The sequence below is a fragment of the Balaenoptera physalus genome (genome assembly GCF_965194825.1).
Source record: "Balaenoptera physalus genome assembly, chromosome: 1".
Classification (NCBI taxonomy): Eukaryota; Metazoa; Chordata; class Mammalia; order Artiodactyla; family Balaenopteridae; genus Balaenoptera; species Balaenoptera physalus.
The window spans coordinates 77,532,741-77,559,909 of NC_138882.1; the positions used below are offsets into that span (position 1 = coordinate 77,532,741).

At 44.2% G+C, this 27,169-nt stretch overlaps 1 protein-coding gene across 6 annotated transcripts in view; it reads right to left on the reverse strand.

The window, feature by feature from the left end:
* Positions 1-27,169, reverse strand: part of LOC309663865 (carboxyl-terminal PDZ ligand of neuronal nitric oxide synthase protein) — a 302,668-nt gene that overhangs the window by 172,675 nt on the left and 102,824 nt on the right. The window lies entirely within an intron of this gene.

Here is a 27,169-nt window from a genome sequence, read left to right on the forward strand (position 1 = left end):
CTCTAGTTGCAGATAGCAGGGGCCACTCTTCATCGCGGTGCACGGGCCTCTCACTATCACGGCCTCTCTTATTGCGGAGCACAGCCTCCAGACGCGCAGGCTCAGTAGTTGTGGCTCACGGGCCTAGTTGCTCCGCGGCATGTGGGATCTTCCCAGACCAGGGCTCGAACCCATGTCCCCTGCATTGGCAGGCAGATTCTCAACCACTGCGCCACCAGGGAAGCCCCTGTCAGTGTTCTTTAACCAGGAAACAGCGAGCTATCTGTGGACAATGGAATTACATGGAGAGAGAAAGTGGCTCCCTCAAGGCCTCAAATAGTCAAAGAAAAAAAAAAAAGCAAGAGTTCTGACAGAAAGAAGACAGCCGTATAACCCATCACCTCACTGTGTTGTTCACACATTACAAGGCGAGTTATTCTTTGTCTTCTGAAGTTGAAGAAAATCACCAATAAGTAAGTGCTAGACTGAACTGAGTCCCCCTGAATTCATATGTTGAAGCCCTAACACCCAAAGTGACTGCATTTGGAGAAGGAGCTTTTAGGAGGTAATTATTGTTAAATGAGGTCTTAAGGGTATGGTCCTAACTGATAGGATGGTAGGATGGATAGCCTTAAAGGAGGAGAAAGATCTTTCTCTCCCCATGTCCATGTACCGAGGAAAAGGCCATGTGAGGACACAGAGAGAGGACAATTGTCTACAACCCAAGGAGAGAGTTCTCACTGGACACCAAATCTGCTTATACATCATCTTGGACTTCCAGCCTCCAGAACTGTGAGAAAATAAATGTCTGTTGTTTAAGCCACCCAGCCTATGGTATTTTACGGTACTGTTATGGCAACCTGAGCTAAGACAGTAAGAGATCCAAGTAGCTCTTCCCAACGTCAAATGCCATTCGCCCTCATTTCCAAAACCAGAAGGGTCCATAGTGGATTCATGATCTCCATGTAAAACTATGGGTGGGATGAGAAGAGGGCTGAAAGCAGTAAGAGCACAATAGTGAGAGGTAGGGTAAGGGCAGGGGAGCAGCAGATTGACCAACTTCCTTCAAATGGTACGACACCTGGTGCTTTAGGACCCAGCTAGTTCAGCAGCCCCTGACAGACGGTTCATGCACTGTGCTACACTGGTTGTCTGCAACAGCAGAGATGAAGAAATAAAGGCAGTCAGTGGAAAGAGGAAGCAGTGTCATGGAACAATCTGGGTATATCACCCTCGCCCTACCATCCAAATAAAGCTGACCTCCCATTCCACAGGCAGGGAAGCATGGGCATGAATGCCCAGGGAAGGCCCCCCCAAAAGGAGCCACTGCCATGGCCTCAGCAGACAATTACCTCGAGGTAATTACAAGTGGCATAAATATATCCAGTCAATTACAGAGTGGAACAGGCGCTCTGTGGAGCCCTACAAAAATGCTCCAAAAATGGAAAGCAAGGACTTCACAGAAAGATGCTGGCCTCAGAAAGCACAGCAATGTGAGAGACATGGGCCTGAAAGAAATCATCTCCAGAGAAAGTGGATTAATTTTGGTTCTCAGTCACAGCCAATTCCCATGACAGCTGATTCAGAGCCATGAGGAGATAGACAGACGGTGACGGGGAAACAGCATGGCTTTTGCTTGCTGCTCAGTAAGGCAGGACAGCTCACCGTGAGAGAGGCAAGCAGAGCTGTGGGTTCAGCATGGGGGCCAGTCCCTGGCCCGTGAAGGTCAAGGCTGGGGCCCCACAGCCAGTGCACCACAAAGATTTTCTTGACACATCTCTGAGCGCCTACATTTCAGGCCACACCCCACTTGAAAGCTGTTTCTGAAGAAATATAACTAAAAGCAATGCTCTCTCTGCCTCAGAGCCCTCACTTTAACATCCATCTCCACCAAGGAATCTCTTCCCCTTCCCTTTTCAAGGATCTCAAGATATAAGTAATAAAAAACAAAAACAAAAACAGAATTTTAAAAAATTCGCAGGGTCAGAAAGGACTTCAAGTCACCTAGTCTGGTCACTCATTTGATAACACAGTTTCAGCCAGGCAAGGCTGATCACCTCAGCTAGAATACCCCCAGTGATGAAACTCCTTCCCTCTAAAGCTTATTTCACTTTCCAGCAACTCTGATAGCTAGAAAATTCTTCTACTGAGCCAGAATCTGCCTTCCTATCACTTGGTTCTACTCTCAAGGTATCAAAGAACAACTCCAATCTCTCAGCTTCATGGCAGCCTTTCCAAAAGTTGAAGATGGCTAGCAAGAGAGTAGTCTTCACAAAGTGTTGGGAGACCCTGGCCCAACGTTCTAATCAAGTCTTCTTCCATGAGTATAAAAGAAGTGTGCTTCAGGCTAAAATTTTCAAGTCATAAATGTTCAGAGGTAGAACGGATGGTAAAGATCATCTAATTCATTTCTCTCCCTTCACAGGTGAAACCAGGCCCAGAGAGGAGTTACTACCTTGCCCAGGCCCTCATAGCTACTTAGTGGTGTATCCCAGCTTAGATCTGAGCTCTCATTTCCAGAGCTCTTTGTACTGAATTCTCCTGGAACACCACTTCTCCTAATTTTCCCCAACAGAACCTTGCTCTGTCCTCACTGACACCTTACTACACACACACTCTCACAAACACACACACTCCCAACTTAAAAACTTAGACCTTTAGCCTTTGTTTACCCTGGTACAACCGTACATGTAAAACTGAGTCCCTGGGACACTTGGGCCACCTATTGGTGTCCATCCCTGGAAGGGCAGAGCAAATACTTCTTGAAACTATTCCTAAGCAAATTTTGCACCACCTTGTGCAAAAACGACAAACAGAGGCCTCGTGGAGTTTTAAGGCCGTAAATGAGATTCCAGAGGAGGAAAAAAAATGTACCCATAAGTCTATTATATTAATCAATTTTTTCCAAAGGAAATCTAAACAAAGGATGTGGCATTTGCTCATTTGCTTGCAGTACTGGCATTCAGAAAGTAGGAGACTCCAGACCTGAGAGTTAGCAAGGAAGGCAAAATGAAAACCAGGAAATTCTAAGCATTTATTTAATGCATGCTAACTGAGGATAATGAAGATAGCCTTGAATTTCTTGTTCTTCCCGGCCTCAGCTGAAGGTGGTACAACGAGGAAAATGAGCCGAGCAGATTGAGGGAACAAACATCTATGAATTAGACATGTACTCTATGGCCAGTACACAGGCATTGTGGAGATAAAGAAAATTCTCCCCCCGGAATTTATAACCTAACTGAGAAGACAAGAAATAGGCAGTGCTGGGAATTCCCTGGTGGTCCAGTGGTTAGGACTTGGCGCTTTCACTGCCATGGTCCCAGGTTCAATCCCTGGTTGGGGAACTAAGATCCCACAAGCTGTGCAGCAAGGCCAAAAATAAATAAATAAAAAACAAAACAAAAACAAAACAAAACAAAAAAACCCAGAGCCAATCAAAATAGTTTTCTGACAAAAGAAATATTTTAGAGGGAGGGAGGGAGGGGGGTAGGGGTAGTGCCTAGAACAGAGTAAATCAGTGGTTCTCAACCAGGAGTGATTTTTGCCCTTCAGGGTACATTTGGCAATGTCTGAGGACATTCTGGGTTGTCACAACTGGAGAGTGCTATTGGCATATAGTGGATAACGGCCAGGGATGCTGTTAAACATCCTACGGTGCACAGAATGGTCCCCACAGCAAAGAATTGTCTGGTTCAAAACGACAGTAGGGATGAGGTTGAGAAACGCAGAAGTACATGCTCAAAAAATGATGGTTACGTTGAATTAGAATTAATCCAATCCAATATTTATTGAGCATATGCATGTGTCAGGCACTGTTATAAGCGCTCAAGAATTAAAGACGAGTTAGACATGTATCTTCTCTCAACGCTACATAAAGCAATGATAAAAATACAGGTGGGATGCGATCCAAAGTTAAATTGGGTGGATAAGTGCTTCAGGATTCTGAGAAGGGTGTGACGCCTGTAAGCCAACATGCATCAGGAAGAAGATGGGCCCCAAGCTTGGTCTTGGAGGAAAGACGAGATTTGGACAGGCAAGCTGGCGGTGCTCTGGCAGGTGAGCAGGCTGAGTTAAGAGACAGCAGCAGCACCACCGGCCTCACTATGAGAAATGCACACCTGATGGACGCACAAAGAGCACCTCTGGTTCTCCCGAACCACGGCTAGCCACAGAAGCCAAGGCTGGGCAGAACCTATGCATCTTTATCTCCTATCTCTGTTCATCAATGTCTGCAACAGGATATGGAGTTAATGAATGAATATGAAATCATTAGAAAATGACAATAAAAACAAGAACTACCATTTAATGAGAGCATGTGCTCCACGTCAGATAGTTTGCTTCACACTTTATCAGCAGTATCTCATTCAATACTTGCCACAACCCTGGCAAGTACATAGTATTACCCCTCTTAATACGAGGAAACTGAGTGATGGAATGAAAAGATAAAGGAACAAATGAGTCGATCAAGAAACAGCTTGAACAGCTCTGCTTCTCTCTCATCCTAACCTCGGATCTTCTCGATTCCTACCACTGCCCAGCTTTCCAGCTTGCTCCTTCTTTCAGAAGATTTACACGCAAGGTAGCTGACCAGAAGCTAATTTGAAAAGCATAGGTGTCCCGTGGGTAGATGGTCATTTTGTGACGGTCCCTAAGGCCATTGCGGCACTGGCACTATGTCTAGGACTTCCCAGAATTTCTGCTGGCCAGAGGCAGCATCACAAAAGGGAAGGGAGCAAGGATGCTGTTCTAGGACATCCTCAGGGAAAACGCTCAGGATCCCTGGTCCACATTAACACAAGGCAACAGCACACAGCGGCTTCTCTTCACTAGCACATTCAGCAGACCCTCTAATTATGTGATAAAAATCCCACTGGTGACTGCTTTTTCTAGAGCAGCACATTACCACCATCCAAATATTTCTCAGTCTCTAAATAATAGGGTAGTTTTACTGGGCAAGTTATCTGAAGCAGCTGCAACAGCACAAATAGGTGCTGAATAATCCCTCCTATTTATACAGTCCTCCTACCGTTTATAGGATACTCTAGGGGCTTTATTTCATTGGATCCAAGCAATCATGTTATAAGACAGGTCACCTTATTTCCATTTTACGGTGGAAGAACCGAGGCTCAGAGATGTGAAGTGAATGGCCCATGGTCATACAGCAAGGTCTTCCGACCACAGCTGCCCTTTCCCGTAATCCTGATATGTACCAACCACTTGGCATGGCACCTTAGCCATGGGGCAATTTTCACTCTCTGTTCCTTTCCTACTTAATGTGTAAACAAATAATTCCTACTTGTATGTCAATTTTAAAAAATCACTGTGATACAAAGCCTGGTACAAAAACAATCCCCTTCTCTTATTAGAACAAGCTCAGCCTATTTCAAGGGTTGGCACACTTTCTGTACAAGGTCAGATAACAAATATCTTAGGCTTTGTAGGACAGACTGTCTATCACAACTACTCAAGTCTGTCCTTGTAGTGCAAAAGCAGTCACAGACAATCGAAACATGAATGGGCGTGGCTATGTTCCAATAAACTTTATGAAAACAGCTGGGGTGGGGGGTGGCTAGTTTTCTGACCCCTAAATTAAATCATAAGGTCTTCCCATCTGTTGTGGACTGAATTCATGTGTTGAAGCCCTAACCTCCAATGTGGCTGTATTTGGAGACAGGGCCTTTAGGGAGCTGATTAAGGTTAAATGAGGTCATAAGAGTAGAGCCCAATCCAATAGGGCTCCTGTCTTTATAAGAAGAGGAAGAGACACCAAGAGTATGTGTGCACAGAGAAAAGGCCGTGTGAGGACAGAGTGAGAAGGAGGCCGTCAAAAGCCAGAAAAAGAGGCCTCACCAGAAACCAACTCTGACAGCACCTTGATCTTGGACTTCCAGCCTCCAGAACTGTGAGTAAATAAATTTCTGTTGTTTAAGCCACCAAGTCTGTGGGATTCTGTTATGGCAAATTAGTCTGCAGCCCAAGTAGACTAATATACTATCCTCTTACAAATCTGATCAACCCACAGAAGTCAGATCGCCTATAAATTAGGAATCAGAAAAATATGAAATTTTTATTAAAAGGAAATAGGTTTAAAATGCCTTAGTCCATTTTCCTTTCCAGAGCTCCCTGAATTAAAGATCCCTTTATCCTATTCTAACCACTTGGCTCAACACTGTTTCTTTTCCTTGTTCCTCTGAGTTTTCCAGTTACTTAGATAACATTCCCTAAAAGTCTTTATGCCACTGTTTTGCCTTCCAAAATGTAAATAGACAATCCCAGGTCCCTCACAAAGTGGTCTTCACTTGAGCAGTATAAACAATTGCTCTGCTAAGGGAGAGTGATCAAACGAATGCACAACTTTGATTCCTGATATCTAGATTCCTGGTTAATACTGTAGAAGAGCGAATACGACTCTAATAAGTCTGAAATGATCGCCTTAAATTGAGGGAGAAATGAACCTTTAGAACAGTTTGCAAGAGACATCTGAAGAAGGGTAATAAAGAGCCACCAATAGGCGCCAAAAGCACTACTTGCTTATAGAGCAAGGTCGTCTACAGAGTTCAGAACTTTGCAGGGTGGTTCTCACAGCAGAGCTAGCAATTACAACCTGGCTGACCTACAGCAAGACAGCTACAATTCCCCAACCTATAATTCTGTGCCAATCACCCTTTCTGCAGACCTCCAAAGTCCTTCTTAATAAAAAGATCCAATGGCGATGACACTAGAATACTCCCTGGAGAGGACGTTATGTCATTCTGGATGAAAAACAGAAATGGAAACACAAGCGTGGCAATATTAGAGCGGTTTTCGGAAAGCGAGGCAAGGAAAACTCTAACTTTGAATCCCATTTTCAAGAAGTATCTTGCTTGTTAACAAGTTGTGCTTTCTCTGGTCCCCATTCACTTAATAGTTACTCTCATTCCAAAGAGGGGGAAAAAGGTGGTATGGCAGGTAGAAAAAGAGAGCCAAGCTCCTTTCTAATGCTTTGTCTTGCAACCAAGTAGCACAAGTCAACACCACTCCCCATTAGATAAACAGCCACACCATCGAAAACAAATTCAAGAGTATTTCTTAAAAACTCCTAAAATAAAACTCAAACTGATCCCGGAATTGTGCGAAGAAATGAGGTAATACGTGTATTCAAGCATAAGCAAGACTAACACACAATAATCAATAAATGTTTGCTTAATAAATGTATAAATAATCACCAGGAACCAGCTTCCCGTCCAGGGCTCACAAGGCTTCTTTTCACTTTCTAATCCATTAAGAAGCTGGACATCGGTTCTGTTTCGTCTCCAGAACCAACTGATTAGCACTCTGATTTCTGGCGATATATTTGTGCTAAATGAGGTCATCAAAACAGTTCTGATAACTTGTGTCCTTCGGCCTCATGAATGCTTGGTTGTATAGAGAACCCAGGTATTTTCTTATTCACTTCAGCAAAAACCTAAGATAAATTTTAGCAGCTTCTTCTCAACGTTTCCCAGTCCTACCCATGAACAAATCACCATCCATTCACATCCCACACAAGCACCCACAGCCTCACGTGTGCACAGAGAATCTCCTGACAACTGCAGCGTCACCAACCCAGGGATTCAGATTCATAATGATTTCTAAGAATTAAGAAAAGTGAGAGCTTGACATCTACATTCCTCCATCCCACTCCCTTCTGAAAACCACTCAGACAGCTGGGGGCCGCTGCACTGATCAAAAGCTGGGACTCCACACCTTGGGGCAAAAGCACTAACACAGAACATGCCCAAAGCAGACACGCATAGGATAATGCCAAAGGGACAGGCTGACATGGAGTGCCTTCCTCCCAGCTCCTACCGTGAACTCCGCTCACAGTGACCACACCACTCTGACACCCACTGGCCATTTGCTGGACTTGGGTTCCATACTCAGTCACCACCTGCCCAGACAGAGGGCACACGCATAAGCCATTTTTACCTTTTCCACCATTAGTGACCAGCCATTCAGTCTCTCAGTCAAAAGAGGGACAAAAATTGGAGGAAGTGACATGTAAGCTGAAATCTGAAAGATGACTCAAAGTTTTGGGGTTGGGGGTTAAGCAGAAATAAACTACACCCGGGAAGGTCTGAAGGCAGGAGAAGGCATGGTGTAACCGAAAGAAGTCCAACTGTAATGTAGAGCCACAAAGAAGGAAGGGAAAAAATAAAGCGGTGAAATCAGCTGGAGCCAGATCACTCCTATGTGCCTTTTTCAGTTACATGAAGGAGTTTATTAGCACATCCCAAGAGCAGGGCTGAGGCAGGGCAAGTGGCATGACGGGACTTGCACTTTTAGGAAGAGCAGTCTACGGAAGATGCAGAGGAGAGCTGCAGGGCGAGGCTGCTGCAGTAACATAAGCCAAGCTGAAGGGGGCCTGTGGTGGCAAGGGATGTGAAGAAGAATCTGCATTTATTTCATGCTTTTTGAGGTCCAGATTTTTATGTGCAAAGACTCAGTGGTTCTTGAATATCCTACCAACCTCCTTTTTTGGGCTCCTCTACCAAAGAGGAAAAAGACCAATTCCTCTGGGGCCTTACTGAATGGGACATAATAACCCCTTTCAGAAGGGATGTGGAACTTGCTTTTACGTCCTAGGTGCTCAACCCTTAACACATCATCTTACATTTATGTGGTGCTATCGCGTGCGTTTTCATTTCATTTTATCCCCCAACCCCAAACCCTCTGAGAGAGGCAGAACTGGTACATTAGCCCTCTTTAAATAATGAGGAGGTGTTCAGAAAGCAGATGCAAAATCAGCTTCTAAAGCCTTGGTGAGTGACTCTGGGGGTGGACTTTGCAAATCAGTTGGAAAAAGAGAGAGAGACAGTACCCTTTGATTACATTCCCTGAGTGCCTCCATGTCTGGCTTCCACACTACTTCCTCTAACAACTTTTCACTATACATTTTACCTTTTAAAAACTGCTGGAAAGCAGATGCTTTGGAGGATGTGCCTCAGGAGGAGAAACTGCTCCCTGATCCCAGCTGCGCTTTGGTCACTGCCATTAGGGCACACTGCGCTAGGGTACCAGTGCTGGAACCTGGATGAGAATTCACATCCTTTCACTCCTATTCATCCATTCATTACCTGGATGAATGAAGAGACATATGGACAAGTACAGAGATGGAAAGATGGACCAAGGGACAACCCCTTAAGGCTCTGTAATCCACCTCCTTTGTCTAATAAAAACAACTTCAGTGGAAAAATTTTCATGTCAGCAAAACCAGACCAAATGGGACCAAAGAAATAAGCAGATTCCCCTGATAGCCTCCTTGGGTTGAGGCTGCCTGTGCCAGTCATGGAAACACTATACCTCATTCAAAGCTCAATTATAACCACACACACATACACACAGGCCACCACAAACAGTTGCCCTGAGTAGCCAACAGACTTTTACTGATGGGGGAGGAGGGAGAACCGACTCCTAGAGACATTAGTTGAGCCCCTGCATCCATGCACACCTGAAGCTAAACTCTAGCCCTACATCTTTTTTTTCCAGTAATAAAAGCCAGTACATCCCTTTTGTATTCATGGCAGTTAAAGTTAAGTTTTCTGATCATTTGGAGCAAAAGTGTACTAACTGATACAGAGTATAAATTGGTATAATGGTATAATATTTCTGTAAAACCATATAGCAATGTATATCAACAGTTTATATTGTTCATACACTTTGACCTAACAGATTCATTTCTAGGAGTCTAACCTGAGCAAATAATCTAAAACACATGCAAAGATTTATTATGCATAATGATGTTGAGTGCAAAGCACAAACTACAAAATAAACTTAGTGGCCCATGGCCCATGTTGGAGGAAATGTTAGATCAAATTACGTTATACCTTTAGGATAGCATATTATGAAACCACTAAAATGTTATGTTTACCACAAATTATTAAATGTGAGGTTAAATGTTTTGCCTGAAATCATTCTTAAAAATTAAGATTCAAGGAATTCCCTGGCAGTCCAGTGGTTAGGACTCCGAGCTTTCACTGCTGAGGGCCCATGTTCGATCCCTGGTCGGGGAACTAAGATCCCACAAGCTGCATGGCGTGGCCAAAAGAAAAAAAATTAAGATTCAAAACTGTTTATGCACTATGATTTCAACTTTGTAAAGAAAAATAAAATACACAAAAATACTAGAAGATAAAGTGCCAAAGGCTAATAGTGGCTGCTTCTCAATAGGGGCATTATAGATACCTCATGAATTTTTTTTTATTCTTTCCTCTTAAATGCTCCAAAATTAACATATCACTTTGATGGTCAAGGAGAAAACAGTAAAAATACCATTCTAAATGAAACTCATTCTTCCTCATATTAAACAGAATCACTCTCCTTAAAGCCTCCACCCAAGAGTTCTGTGATTCCAATGTAAGGACCTCTGGGACCACACACGGATCCCCAGCACAGCCTTCCAAACATTTAAAGCCCGGTCAAAGCCTGAGTTTTGCCTTCTCCAGGTTAAAAATCACTGTATTCCCAGCCATCCCCACAGACCAGAGTGGGCTCTTCCACTCTCCTATAAATATGTTCCAGTGTGTCCATATCCCTTGGAAAATGTGCTTTTCTGAATTCATCACAATGCTCCAGGCGCGGTCTAACAACTGGCGCTGAGGGAGTGGGATTCTCACCTCCTTTATTCTGGATACAGCATCTCTATTAATTCAGCCTAAGTTTCCATTTCCTTCTAGCTCAGGATAGGAGTGAACAGAGCAGCTCAGGTTCCTAAGACGAAGATGGAACTCACCACAGCAATGTACACTTCCTCTCTCTTTGGAGAACTCCTGATTCTCCAGAAGTCATCCTCCCACATCCCCCCAAAGAATTCCTCAGGGGTGATGTCACTCTGAACTTCACTCAGAATGAAGTCCAGAGCTTTCTAAACCCCAGGGGAGGAGTGCCAGGGAAGATGCGGCAGAAGCCCTGAGCTTCAAATCTCTCTCGAGATAATCCTCTGCCCCCAATGCCAGGCGCCAGGGCCTCACAAAATACATGGGACTTGAGCCAGATTTCCGTTCAACCTGTTTCCTTGGGCCCAGGGAGGGTAGCCTAAAAAGCCCAAGGAGTCACAAAGAGCCCCTTTCCAAATCTCAGAACATGCATAGCCTTTTGGGAGGTGAAATGGGATGCATCGGTATTATTTCTGTGTCATCCTACGGGTCCTGAGTGAAGTGCAGGGAAAAATTTAAAAAGCCGAATTCTGGGCCTAAGGGGATAAATCACAGAAAGACCACTATGGTGAAAACCACCAACTATCCACATGCAAATATCTGTGTACCTACATATGCCCTCACATACAAGCTTTTACTCTGGGCAACAGTGCTCCTTTCCCCTGCAGCACCACAACTTCTTCTCCATAAGGCAGCACTGAGAAAGGGATGTCAAACGGCAAGTAATTTTTTCTCCTAAACCACAGATAGAGAAACTGAAGCTAAGGAAGTGAGATGGGGTTTCCTAAGATCTCACATGGTAAACTGTCCCCAGTGCCAACAGCTTCCATCTCCAGGTACTTGGCTTCTACCACCAGCCACTGCTTCCTTCTACAAAGCTGAATGCACCAACCGCCCTCTGGATTCTAGGACCAAAGTGATCATTTGTATCCGGCTTAATCTGCATTTGCATACAGGACTCACAGTGCTTAGTTTCAAGCAGGTAAATCAATTATGCCAGTCTACTGCAACTGTCCTCAAACCCAGAATTATGTGTACTCGCCACAAAATACTTAAACGTTAAAATCAGTCCATTCAAGTGTATCCCAGCACAGGAGTACCTGGGGAGTGGAGGGAGGTAGAAGTTGGCAGTTTATCAGCACTCACTCTAGGGACAGGAGAATTTGCAAGGATTTATACACATACACAAGACAAGCAATCCATGCTCTGCTCTCCAGGGATTATCACGGGAATTTCCATGAGTTCTAGTCTCTCAAATACTTCTCAGGAAAAGCAAGCACAGAAACCACTCAAAGCTCCTGTGTACATGTATACACTTCCCAGAGGGGCTGGGGAAAATGTTAGAAGGCACAGTGACACAGGCTTCAGCCAGCCGTCAGTTAGCTCCCGTTTATCCTTAGCAACATCAGGATCACACCACCTATTGATCCTTACAAAGGTTTAAAGGACTAAATAAAACAAGTGCAGTGTGAGGAAGCAACCAGCACAGAGCAGCGCAGCAGAAAGGCTGTAAGTGGTGCTGTTTCCTTCTCCCAGGCTTTAAGGGATATCTTTGCAAGACTCCATTAGGAGAGTAAAATCTCCAACTGGTCTCCTCCTGCCTCAGGCTCAAACACATAATTTTAGAAGCCGATTCTAGGAGACGTGATGGTCAAATGTAACCTAAAGCTGCATTTGTGGTGAGACACGGTGAGGGTGTACTAAACCACCAACCCTGTAAGGCACGGGACTGAAACTTATCCAGTGATGAGGAAGCAGTACAACTAAGAGGAGTGCTCAGGAATATCTTTGCCATATTTAATCAATCAATCTATATTTGCAGAGTGGCTATTACTTGCAGGGTATCATGCAGAAGAACAAAACCTGATCCCGCCCTCCAGCTGTTTACTATTTAGCTGAGAAAACAAGGTCCCAAACCCTGAGACTGTGGGTAAGACAGTTCCTCCTCTCTGGCCTCAAAGGCCACATCTAAATGGGGTGAGGGGAGGGACAGGGGGTGAGGGTGTTGGTCCAGACAGTCTCCTCCAGCCTCTACACACTAAGCTCCCAAGGCAGGCACTGAGTGTGTCCAGCTTGCCATTTTATCTCCAATGCCAGCAAAAAGCAAGGCACAGGGAAGGCTCTCAATAAATATTAGGTCAATAAAATCAACTTAAGAATGAGCGAATTAAATTTGAATCCGAGGCAACAGAATCACTTGGAGATTTGCTGCATACTGATACCAACAAATAGCAGGCTGATGTCCCTGCTTCCAAAGCCTCAGGGAGAAACATGAGTGGTTCCCAGGTCCTCCTGAGGTCCATCTTCTCAGTCAGGTCAGCAAGAACCACCCAGAACATTGCAGCACCTTCAGGGTTCTTTTGGGGTTGACTTTTGCTTCAAGTTCCTTAAAAACAGATCTGAAATCTGATTCACATGCCACTGCAGGGACATTTCAGTGCCTATAAGGAGCTGGCTCCTGCCCTCTGTTCACTCCCAGGGCAAAATCACAAAAGGTTAGACTGACAGGATATTACCAAGACCAGAAATTTTCAGCCTCAGCACCTCCAAGTCATATGCAGATGACTCGGAAGACTAGAAAATAAGGAGGACCATTGGGAAGATTATAGGCCTGACAACTCAGTCTGTAATTAAAATGTCACTGTCTGCCTGGCTCCCTCCCTAAGCCCCTAAAAGAGCATCAGGACAGCCCACTCTCTCCTACATCCCTTTGCTCATCCCTCCCTCACCATCTCCTTATAATGCCTTCCAGGTCAACCCCAGAGCAGGCAGCACCAAAGCTCTCAGGCTGTGGGGTCCCATAACACCTCCCCACCCTGCCCTGCAGCCAGCAGGAGAGGGTACAAGTAGAGCCACCTTGCCACAGGGCACATTCTAGGTGAGGCTGATGAGCAACTATCCTCCTCGTACTGCAGCGCCCGTGCTGTGAAGCTCTCTCCCTCAGAGCCCCGAAAAGCAGCCCTAGAACACAAGTTAACCTGAGGACAGCGTGACCCCAGGCAGGAGACAACCAGGAAAGTTAAGTGCTCTCAATCCTGCAGTCCTGCAATGCACGCCCAGGCCAGGCATCTCTGCTTCCTCACTCAGAAAAGTGACATTCCAGACAGCTGGTACCTAGTGGTAGAAGGAGCCCAGGGAGGGAAATACAGCAGACCCAGTCTTCAGGCCTAGCCCTCAGTGACCCTAAACAAGACATTTCCTCTCTCCTGAGCCTGAAGGAGGGCTGCGGAAGAGGAACTCTAAACTGCATGACTTCTAAAGTCTGTGTTCCCAGGCTCTTTCTCCGCAGGCTTCCAACTGAAAAGCACGTAGTGCTTTTACTTAATTCTTAGAGACTTATTTTAAGGACGAACCAGGCTCAATCCACTTGTTCCATTTCACAGAGACTCAGATCTGAAAACTCCCAAGGGAGATCCAGCTACAGTTGAAAACCCAGCAGCCAAGAGCCTCTGTTCTGCCCTTCTCACCATTATCTGCGTGCCCTCCACCAGGCATGAGGGATTTCAAGGGAAGCCAACGCCATCATGCAATTAAACATGGCAACACAAAACCAGCAGTATTTTCTCCCTTTTGTTTCTGCTTGTGTTTAGTCAAAATACCACTCTCCAGGTTTGTCTGTGTGTGGTCTTTGCATTGGCCTGAAAACTCTCATTGAAGACAGGCTATTTCTTGACTGTTTACCATACAGCACCAAAGACAATGCCATTAGCAGTTAATTATTACTCAGAGACACGGACTGTGCCCTCAAAAACGTGTGTTTTATGGACCTGCCAGTAAACGTCTACACAGTACATGGCCTTACTTACTCACAATGGAATGAGAAAAAAAGAGAACTACCAATAAAAACTCTTTTAACCACTCTTCACAATTTTCATCTGGTTACAGATGGAAAATGAAAAGCTCCTGCCTGAAGCAGCAGCAGTGGGTTGGGTGTGAAAAAGAAAAAGAGGAACAAAAACCCTGGGGCCTCCAGCCCCACTCTGCCCTGAATTCATTCACTCAATAAATGTTTACTGACCGTCTGCTAAATGCCGGGCAGTCTGCTCCCTCCAAACGGCCCCGTTGTCAGTCTGTACAATTTATAATTATTTAAATATTTACCCACTATAATAGAATACAGTATGGCATTTCTTCAAAACACATTTATTTCTACTATAGGTTGTCTTCCACAGTCCATGTGGTGATGGGAGGCTCCTCCAGCATCTCCTTCCTGTTCCTTTTTCCCAAAGGCTGGCTCCCTCTTGGGAACTAGTGCCCTCTACCCCTCCCTCTCCCCAGCCCTCACGCCGCTGCTCCACTGCAGTCCCAGCCCAGGCTGCACACTCCTGCAGGGCATGTCTTCCATTTGCATGCATCCATTCCCAAACACTGACAAAGCACCTGCTATGTGCTGCACACCACATCTCCTGAAACCCCCCCCCACACAGAGTCCTCCACTGGACCTCTGGCCGCAAAAAAAAAAATTGAATGAAACAACCAATTACAGTTTCATAGCGAGACAGCTTGGTAATAAAGCTAATGAAGAAATGAACACAGCATGGATAAATAAAACCCACTAAATAAATGGCAAACCTCGACGTTACCATTAGCCATTCCCATTTCCTTTATCACTACCAAACATGTTACCTTCCTCCCCAGAGACAGTAGACAAGCTTAAATTTTACATTTTCCTTCATACCTTTAAAGAAGTGTGAACTCTTCAAACGCTGTAAAAATAAAATAATCAGGAGGAAAGACAGTGAAGACCGAGAACCTGAGGAAGACAGCAGGACCGTAAACCTAAGAGAAGATGCAGGTCCTTTCAGCACTTCAGTTCTACAACTCCCTGAACGAGAGCACTGCCAAACGAGAGCCAGGCTTCACTTCATTACAACTGGCCTAAATATCACAGTTTACACTTCTTAGAGGACACACCCAAGTCCCGTTCAGGAGAAGAACTGACTGGAAAATGCGAAAATCGGAATTGGGAAGACAGAGTACAGAAAACCCGCAACTTAACACAAAATTTAGGTGCTGGTAACTGTCCTCAACCCCCATATTCACACAACTAACTATAAAGACTGTGTTCCGTCAGCAGACATTCTTATCTCATTTACCCCTTTAGTCCAACAGTCTAATTCATTTAGGTATTCTGACAATGGCTTACTTTTTATTTAGAAGCAATTACGTGCCAGGCCCTGGTCTATAACCTGTACTAGACAGACACAATAAACATATGGTTGCTCTCAAGAAGCTGACAATCTAGTCGGAAAGATAAAGCTATCACACAAAAATTCAAGAACAACAAGGCTTCACAGGCTGGAAAGGAAATAGGACTGCATGAATGGGATGAACATGGGCTGGCGTGGGTGGGAATGTATCATGGAAGAGAAGGAACACAGGAAGGGAAAAAAAGGATGCAGAATGGCAACAGAGAAGATGAACAGTATTTCAAAACAAGAGGGCAGGTATGGATAAAGGAAATGGCAACTAATATGGTCACTGGGGAAGCAGGAAAAGAGTTCAGATAGGCACCGAGCCTGCATGAAGTACAGGATACACACTGCAGAGTAGGGGAGTGTGAAGTCTGGGAATGCATTTTTAAAAGTCAATTAGAAGAGTTCGTTCATATTTTTAAGAGACCGTTCTATGTGCCAGGCACTGTACTGGTACAGTACAGGTGCCAGTACATCTCCACAGGTGCTGGAGATGCTGGGATACAATGTAAACGTGACAGCAGTTTCAAGGACCTAGGCATATGGCCTCACAGAGAAACAGCAAGTACACTGGCAATTAAAGGACAGAGTGATAAGTGCTACGAGAACAAGGTACTTATGGGACAGTAAAGATGGGGCACCAACTTCATGCTGTTAAGAAAAATAGCCATATTGGTATTAATATTAATAATTATCAATACTGTTATTCTTAATGGCAGCTTCCATTTACTGAACACCTACCACATGCCAAGCACTATACTTAGTACTCATTCAATCCTCAGAGAACCCTCTAGTCACTGCTCCCACCTCTTTTCAACCAGAGAGGAAGCAAATCTTAACAAAGATCACAGAACTGCTAAGTGGCAGACTGTGCTCAGAGAACACCATCCCTGGCACTCCCTCTAGTACCTGCCATGAGCAATGCCAACGCAGACAAGCCACGGAGCATCAACCGGGTAACACACACCCAAGTGACCCACTGGCCAAACCCTCCAAGATAATGCTGGACATCAAATCCAGTTTCTGCAAGCTCACTTTTTCAGGACTGAATGTCTCAACTCGAATTCAAATACCTCTCCTAAGATAAAAAAAAAAGAAGCTAGACTTCCTCAAAGCATTAATATCCCCCTACTGCCTCCCCTCTGTGTCTCTCCAGCCCCAATCCCCAACGAGAGCCAAGGGCTGTTGGTGAGACACTGTCTCAGACCTATGAGCCCAGAGCAAAGGTAAAGAGAACACTGGCAACCTTGCCAACCCCGCAGTACAGTTTTTATGTGCTCCTTTTGATCATCTGTGAGATCATTTAATTAAAAAAAAAAGACCACTTTCATTTCCAGGAGCCCCTTTGGAAGAGAGTACAAACCTTGAAAGGTTACAGGGAACTTTTCCACAGATACGGAACTTCCAACAAGGAAGGAGAAACCACAGTGCCCTTTGAGAAAGGTCTCAAAACAAAAAGGGCACAGCCAGCACTGAAAGTTAGTTCAATATGTTGGGGAGCCTCTTCTCAGTCAGAGAGGGGGTTCCCAAACCAATCCAGACCCCATGACCTACAGAGATGAACCAACCAGGCTCTCTGCCAGGCTGGGCAGAACAGTCTTGCAAACTGGTCGTGGGCAAGGGAATATACTATCTGCTCTATTAAAGCAGTAAAAGATGCTTTGGTTCTTTTATTGGAGAGGGAGAAGAGAGGGAATATATAGGGGTCTAGGTAGGTGGTGATGGGAAGTTGGGAAATCATGTTTCAAAAACATATGGTGATGGAAAAGGGAGTCAGAGATGAGAAACAGAGCAGATCCTTCTGGGATATTTATTTAAGGCTATGCATGGGAAGCTCTGCGTGCAGAGTGTGTATATCTGACACTTGTTGAAGTGACAGCCCCGCATCTCTGCAGACTCTGTGAGATGGGCGGTCCTAGCATCTGTGTCATGCTCCAGTAAGTTGGCAGATTTGCCTTGGATCTTCTGGCAAATACTTGCCAATAGCTCAGATGGCGAGGTAATTTCTTAATTAGAAAGAAAGAAAAGAAACATCCATCTAGAAATGGAAAATAAAGTAGCAGAATCTAATACAGTCGGGAGCGGGGGTGGTGAAAAAAGAAGGGTCCCAGGCTTTGGAAGACGGGTCAGAAAGAAACAGAAAAGATCTGGCTTGATTTCTGAGAAGCGTCCCTTTTCCCTGGCCCCTCTGAAATCAGGAGAGATTCTTTAGGGAATTGTCGGAGAAGGGAACAGACAACCCAACTAAATTATTCAGACGGCAGACAAAAGAATTTAGAGTCTTCTGGCTGCTATTCAGGAAAACAGGCAAACATTTAGTAAATGGTAAAGAGAAAATGAAGCATAAAATTATCCATCAGCACAGATTCTTGAACACCCCTCTCCCTCTGCTCAGGCCTGATCAGTTTGTATAGTTCCCTTTCTAACCCTCAGGCCATTCCTACTTTATCTCTTCTACAGGCTTTTCAGCAAGTCCGCATGCCTATCAGCTACAAGTGGCTTGGGCTCTTCCCTTTAAGCCAGGGCACTGAGACATACTACAGTACAAAATGGCCCAGAATCTTATCTCCCATCATCCCAGCTTACCTCCACTTCAGGATAGGAGAGGCTTGAAGTGTCACCCTTAACGATATTTCAAAACAGACAACCTACTGCTAAGTGGAATTTAATACAGGGGATCTAGAGCCGCCTATTCTTATAGGACAATCCAGGCTCCCAAGTTCAGCTGCTTTCTGGCTACGTCAGGACTACTTCTTCAGCATTTAGGTATTTCCTTACAGGCTGACAGCCATTTTTTCAGTAGCAGATAAGGAAAATCTTTAACTGTTAGAACTTTCCTGCAACATCTCCTGATGTGGTGAGCTCTCTCATCACAGGAATTTCTCAGCAGAGGCTGTCAGTTCCTTGCATAGGGGCACATTCTAGTTACTCACCAGGGATCAGAGTGGGACATTAAGAGGGTCTGGCTGCAATCAGGAGACTGGACCAGATCCCTTCTCAAGTCTCTTCCTTAGTCTGTATAAGGGAGGCTGGCAAAAAGGTGTTAAGAAGCACATCCGGTCTCCTGCTGAGCATTTAACTTAAAAATCAAACACATATCAGATCCACGTAGAAAGACACAAAATCACCTAAGGAAAACAGAAAGCTGCCAAGGCTAGTAAGCCTGACTAGAACCAGATTAAATTATTTAAAAATCTCTCTCCATTTTTACACAGACCCAAATCAAAAGGGGAACTGGGGGCTTCCCTGGTGGCAGAGTGGTTAAGAATCCGCCTGTCAATGCAGGGGACACAGGTTCGAGCCCTGGTCCAGGAAGATCCCACATGCTGTGGAGCAACTAAGCCCGTGTGCCACAATTACTGAGCCTGCGCTCTACAGCCCGCGAGCCACAACTACTGAGCCCACATGCTGCAACTACTGAAGCCCGCACCTAGAGCCCATGCTCCACAACAAGAGAAGCCACGAAGCCACCGCAGTGTGAAGGCCGCGCACCACAACAAAGAGTAGCCCCCGCTCGCCACAACTAGAGAAAGCCCGCATGCAGCAACGAAGACCCAAGACAGCCAAAAATAAATAAATAAAATAAATAAATTGGAAAGGGAGGGGGGGATTGGCCATTAGTGAAAGTACAGAGAAACTGAGATGAGCTGACATGCATTGCCCATAGAGGCACAGACAAGAGACGGGCAACCTTGGCCTAAAGACACACTGCCACAGCTGCACGGCGGGCGACGTCCTTTCTGTGAGGGTGAAGGCAGTCATCAAGCCTCTCAGCCTGGTTCCCTAACACAAGTGTCACTTGTACTCCTTGTTCTGAATTTATAATCCCCAATGGCCTTCTGCTAATCTTTCCACTTCAACTCCAAGCCTGCCCCACCAGGTCTTATGCTATGCTCAAAAGGTCTTCCTTTAAACCAGCTAATCACCAAAACAAAACCACACATTCTCCTTTCAGAACCTCTCCTGAGACTTTGCCCAGGTTCAACCAAATCATCTTAAGAGTAGCAACTTTTCACACTAGAGTCTGAGACATATCCCTGGAAAAAAGAAGTGAAATTGATGGCCCAGACCAGCAGCTCTTAAACTTGATCATACATCAGAATCACCTACAGGGCTTGTTAAAAGAGCTTGCTGGGCCTCCACCCCAGAGTTTCTGGTTCAGTAGATCTTAGGTAGGGCCTGAGACTCTGCATTTCTAACAAGTTCCCAGGTGAGTCTGCTGCTTGACAGTCTGGGGACCACACTTTGAGAACCACTGGCCTAGACCATTCAAGTAATCCAGGATACAGAGTTGGGAGACCAAAAAAGCTGTCACTGACTAAAAACCCCAAATAATCCCTGTAACTTTAAGGAGACAATCACCCCCATCTGAGTAGCAGTACACCTGTTAGTTGAACACTAAGCCAGGATCTATGCAAGCAATTTGGTCTACATTACCTAATTCTAAATGAACAGGGTAATGGCTAGGCTAAATAAGTGGTGTAACTGCAACAACAACAATTATTATTATCATTATTAAAATTAGTGGGCCAATAAATCATCTTGATCAGAAGGATCAAGAGTCAGTGACAAACATAAGGAGGTCAATTACAGGATCAATCTGAGCTCAACTCTCTCCTGCCCCCAGGCCTCTTTAATAGAGGAGAAAGGGGAAGGGAATTTAGCCAGCTATCTGGGAGAAAGCAGCAAAGAATTCCTGGAATTCCTTATCTTCCTCTGCCAGCCTAAACACAGCTCCTCAAGCAACTCAGTAAATCAACGAATACATAAAAAGAGTCCGGGGGGAACACAGGAATCTTCTCCCACTGTACCTCCACACTGGGCCAGCAGCAAGCGGCTGGTGCACAGAACCTCATAATAACAAGATCTATGGGTTGTGGAGAGGAAACAGAAAGAAAAAGCCAGGTGGTTGCCCCCACCAGACCTCTGCACTACAGTGCATTATGCAGAAAACGCTCTCAAGCCAAGAAAGACCCCCAGGAAAAGAGTGCTCAGAAGAGAACCGAGAAAAACACTACCCAGGGAGGAAGCCAGTTAGCAAGCTGAAGTAGAGGACAGGGGATGGAAAGACTCTCAGAGCAGTGCCTGTCTCTTAAGAAATTGAGGGGTACTTCCCAGACTGAATGTTGTATGACAGCGTCAGTGGTACGGGCACACTGAAATGCTAAAAGAAAATCAAACTGAAGCCCAGAGAAGAGCTGATTTAAATAATGCTGATATGAGCAAGCTCAGCTACGGGGTGGTAGATGGTCTTGGCAGGGGAACAACTGTCATTAGATTCCATATATATGTGTTAGCATACGGTATTTGTTTTTCTCTTTCTGACTTACTTCACTCTGTATGACAGACTCTAGGTCCATCCACCTCACTACAAATAACTCAATTTCATTGCTTTTTATGGCTGAGTAATATTCCATTGTATATATGTGCCACACCTTCTTTATCCATTCATCTGTCAATGGACACTTAGGTTGCTTCCATGTCCTGGCTATTGTAAATAGAGCTGCAATGAACATTTTGGTACATGACTCTTTTTGAATTATGGTTTTCTCTGGGTATATGCCCAGTAGTGGGATTGCTGGGTCATATGGTAGTTCTATTTTTAGTTTTTTAAGGAACCTCCATACTGTTCTCCATAGTGGCTGTATCAATTTACATTCCCACCAACAGTGCAAGAGGGTTCCCTTTTCTCCACACCCTCTCCAGCATTTATTGTTTGTAGATTTTTTGATGATGGCCATTCTGACCATCACACCACCAAAATTTTACCAATTCCTGAAGTTCTCAGAGAATATGTGTTCAGAGAAGAGAGAAACCCTAGGGTTGAAGAATCCATCCAAGCAGGAAAGGACGGCTGATAAAACTAAAGATGTTAGCCTGGAGAGACTGGGGAACCAAATATCTGCAGGGCTACCACAGGAAAGAGATGAAGTATTCTGTACATGGAATTGGTGAGAAGGGTGGGAGGGTAAGGCAGGTACTGTCAAAGTCACACGATTTGTGTAATACCAATTACAAAAAGCAAAACTCCACAAAACCTCGTTGGCTGCCAACCAACAGGCCTGATTATAAAATGGTGAGAAACTCCTTACTAGCCACAGCCTGAAAGGCCCTCCATGATCTGGGCCTGCCCACCTCTCCAATCACACGTCAGGTCGCTCTCACCCACCACACTCTACGTGAATTTTCCTTCTGTTGCTGGAAGAGGCCAAGCCCATTTTTGCCTCTCAATCTTGTACTTGCTGGTCCCTCAGCCAAACAGATCTTGGCATGGCTAGCTCTTCACCAACGTTCAGGCCTTAACTTGAATTACACCTCTTCGGAAAGGCCTTCCCAGTCACCTCCGAAGTATGATCACCTCCCAACCTCCCCCAGGGTCACTCTTGGTCACATCACCCCTTTTATTTTATTCACAAGACTTATCACCATCTGATATCACCTTGTTTATTATACTGTTGTATTATAATGAGTCTTCCCCACTTGAACACAAGTTCCATGAGAAGAGAGACCTCACCCATCTGTTTCCCAATTCCTAGAATACCGTCAGATAGTGATACTCAAATATTTGTTGATCAAATGAGTATTTGTTGAAACACCGGGCACAGTCCAGCTCTTTACGTATGAGAAACCTGGCTCTGTATGCAAAGGCATGTTCTTTTGCATCTAAATTATAGAAAATTAGTTTGCTTAAAATAAGAATTAGCAGAGCACTGACAAAAATATGTCAGTTTTTCTGTAATAAATCATTAGAACTTAATGAGCACCTTAAATTTTTTCCATGTTTCAAATAGATGAAATCTGCATAGACAGGGATGTTATTTTGGCTTTTTATAATGGCAATTTCAAGTGATAATTTCTGGGTAGTTATTAATAACTAAAATAATCAATATGTAAAAGACCATTCTTAGACATTCTATTGTCAGGTAAAATGATGTGATATAAATATCACAACACATATACTATGATGCAAATACAAACTTATGGAAAATACTCGAATAATCTTAGTATCAGCCAACTATTCAACATTTGAAGAAAAATGGGAATGTTTATCACACCGGTATCGTTCAACAAAACTTCCTGCACTTCAAGGATGGCATATAATACCACTACACATGCAGCCTATGTTCACACCATTTCTGTCATTCTTTCCAAAGATTTAATAGTTGCCAGCCAGATTGCTCTATTGCACCGAAGTTGAAATAAAATTTAGCCATTCTCAATGTCTGCTGCAGTTGGGTCTCAGGACATGCAACAAACATGAGTGCTACCCCTGCATTCTAAAAATTCCATTTCAATAAATCAAGTGGTCTAGGTCTTATAAGGGACATTAACAGTAAAGCATTTTGAAAATGGCCTATGAAGAGAATGCATATGGGCCCAACAGAAACATAGGAAGAATCCTCTCATCAAGCAGAAGTTTGTGCAATAGAATCCTGAGCAAGTTTCCCAGCAAGCCACAGATAATTTGCAAAATGATCGCACAGGGCATCATTTGCTTATACAAAATAGCATCTTTTATCTGAAAACTCCAGCATGCCTTTGACATTACCAGAGGCCGTTTCTGTTGAGGTCCTTAACATGAGCAAGAATCAGTCCCAGTTTCCAAGAGTCTGGCCCTTTTGTCCACCGGACAGACAGGAAATCAATGGGTGATTAAATTGGTTGCGATGTTGGGCTGTTGCTAGTTCCCCCTGCCGGGAAGAGGGCTCCTCATGGTAAGAATGGCAAGCCAGGGATGATAACAAGAGACGTTATACCGCTTTTACCATATATTCAAGTGGCCCTGGGAACTCTTCCCAATGCTTTCTTATTTCTGATCTCTACATGGTTGCATGAGTGTAGCTCAATCAGGCAGGAGCGTACACAGCCTGCCTTCTGTCCAACACATCACATGGCATCTTAGACATCAGGAAATTTTAAATCAGGGCAGCAGGCAACTGGTCATGGGCTCTGGACGCCTGCTGCAACTGCAAGGCCACTCTGAATCAGATTCCAGCTCACCATCAGTGACCTGTATTTCCATGAACTACCCCAACGTCCGTCCTCTCTTCAACTAGCTTCACATGTCTGTAACATACTTCTGCACATTGAAGAGAGCCGTGGAGAACCCCAGCACACTCTTATACTCAAAGGGTACCATATTTGGGAGGAGGGGTGCAATCTGGCAATATATGTGTCCAAAGCCTTAGAAGCTACATACCATTAAATGCAGCAATTCCATTTAGTAATTTATTCTAAAGGAATAATTCCGAATGTATTCAATGACATAACTACAAGGGTGCTGACAGTGACCTGTGAGACGCTAGAAACAAGTTAAATGTCAAACAATGAGGGCCTGGTTAAATAAATTACACTATATCTATTTACTAGAATGTAAATATATTCAGCCATTAAAAACGACGCTATAAAGGATTACTCAATGACATTAATCTCATAAAATATTAAGTAAAAAAAATACACCGTCTACAAGATCTCATTATTGTTAGAGATATTCCATTTTTGCTAAAATTACAATCTAGAAGAGAGACACCAACAGGCTTTACGGTGGCTATTTCTGGCCAGTGGGATTACGGGCAAATTGTTTTCTTTTTCCCCTCATTTTTCTGAAAACTTTTATATAATAAGTGTGAATCAGGTTTTAAATCCAAAAACACAGAAGTCCTTATTTAAAAATAACTCAGTGCTCTGTGGAAACATCTCACAGGTTTTAAACACTCATTTTGTGGGAGACGATCACAACATCTCAGAACCAAGCACAGTGACATTAGGATTTCTGCCCAGTGACGTGCATTATAACATGGTGCCAACCAGAATGCAGTTTCACTGTGTTTCTTGAGGTCTTGAACAAATGGGGCTGGATATAGACCCATCACACTAGGACTACCCTATCTTGATGTCATAATTACCAGTGTTATTTTAAAGCTTGCAAATAAATATGTAAGTAAACAAAAAGTTAAGAAAAGCAACTACGAAAGAAAGAGGAGGAGTAAAGAATTTGCTTTTCTGCCCCCTGGGCCACAGCTAATCATTAAGTTCAGCCCCTTTTAGGATGTGCTCCAGGCGCATCTTGGTAACCTCAGAACCTCAGTGTGCCCTGGAAGAGGAGAAAGGAGGTGTCAGCCAAAGGTTCAGAATTAAAATCTGAATCCAAAGTAGGGAAGTGGGTGATACACATGAATTCTTTCCTGAATGTGCACACATAAGGTTTTGTATTTTTTTAATCACAAATCCCATGACATTCCTCATTATTATATTTGGTTTTTATATTTTGTGTATATATGCAAAAATGTTACTTTAGAAACGACACAATAATCCTCTTATTAGTGATCCTAGCAGCCCTGGGAAGTAGGGGAAAATGCTCACTACTATTGAAAATCAGAGGTAGAAGGCTATGCCACCTGTCCCGATGTGCGCAGCAGGGTAACATCACAGGGGCAGCTGGTACTGAAAATGGGAACCAACCTTCACAGCAAATAGTGAAAAAAATAAAAGAGCAGACGAAGACAATCTTTTCAAATGAAGTAAAAAATCATACAAATAAGCTTATTTAAAATGTAAAGCGTTAAATAAAATGTGAAACATTTAAGTTATATTGAATTTTGCATTAATTCTTAGATTGGACTAAGAGTTCATTAATTATTGATTTATTATTGTAATTTCCCCCTTACTGCAGCAAAACTGCACAAAAACATGACATCCTTCACGTCCCCTCTGACTTTCACACAGCACTATTTACACAAGGGGTAATCTCTGCAAAAATTATTTAAGGGCTTGCATTTTCTCAAAGGAGCCTCTTAATATTCAAAGATATTCAAATCCTTCTCCTTTGAGACTGGTTTCTTGTCAGCATGCTGGTTGTTTTTCTCACCAATTATGAGCAGGTCTAACCCTGCTCGGTCCTCGTTTGTCTGTAGAATGGTTTGAGCAGTGCTCCGGCAATCCTTTTATTGACAATCCGTAATCCTACACCTTTTGAAAGATTTGCAATTTCACTTTGAAATATATTTGCATGGAATTTGCATTGTACTGCCATATCTGAAAGCCAAACACTGGCTGACAGACCTCGAGGATGGACAAGAGCAGATGTGAGTGTTAGATGGAAGATAACTGAAAGGGAACTCTTAGTGTCCTACTGCTGTGCAACAAATTACCACAAAGCTCTCAGCTTAAGACGACACATTTACTCTCTGCCTGTTTCCTTGGGTCAGGAGTCCAGGCACCGCATACCCGAGTCCTCTGCCCAGGGTCTCACAGGCCATCACGCTATCCACCAGGCTGTGTTTCATTCGGGAGCTTGGGGTCCCCTTCAAAGCTCACACAGTTGTTGGTAGAATTCAGTTCCCTGAAGTTATGGGACTGAGGCCCCCATTTTCTCTCTGGCCAGCAGCTGGATGTCACTTGCAGCTCCTAGAAGCTTCTCACAATTCCTCTCCACATAAACACCCCCTCCCCAAACACGGCAGTTCACGTCTTCAAAGTCTGCAGGAGACACTCTTGCTCCAGTCTCCTAAAACAGCATCTTATATGATGTGACAATCACGGAGGGGTTTATACAAGGGCAAGAGGCACCGGGGGTCACTTTAGGGTACATTCACCACTTGGACCATTTTTATAAGTGATCAATCTGTTAGTAAAGATTTAATTGTTATGACCACTGTTGATTTCCTAGGCAACCCCATAATTCAGAAATTCAGATAATGAACACTTGCATAACAAGGATCCCCTAGCCCTCACCTCTCAGATACATCCTCTCCATTCCCTCAGTCAAGACTCTGGTTTAGACCCCAGCATTTCTTGCCAGCACTATTGAAATGGCATCCAGTCGTGCTCTCTCCCAATCTATCCCCTTCAATGCCCCTAGAGAGAGCTTAGTTAACGGGCACACCTCACCATGTTTCTTCTCTGCTTGAAATCCATCAGTAGCTCCCCACCAGCAGCAGGATAAAGTCAAAGCTTTTCAGCAGGCAACTCAGTGCCTTCATGACTGTATTGCCTGAGATGTCCAATGCCACATCCATCTCTCTCCAGCCCTCCCTGTATTCTCACCTTGAGGCCCAGGATACCCCCTCTCTGCCTGAATTTCCTCCTCCTCAGCCATCCTTCTGACCTGAGATTCAGGATCACAGCCTCTGTGAAGCCGACCTTGACTTCCCTAGGAGGTCCTGCATGATCTATCTTTCACACTCCCACTGAATCTTACATATAATTATTACAACATTTATCCCTCTGTGCTACAGCTATTGGTCTCCAGGTCCTTCTCCCAACCACACTGGGAGCATTTGGAGGCCAGGAGCTAGTTTTTTCCTTCCTGTATCTTAGCAG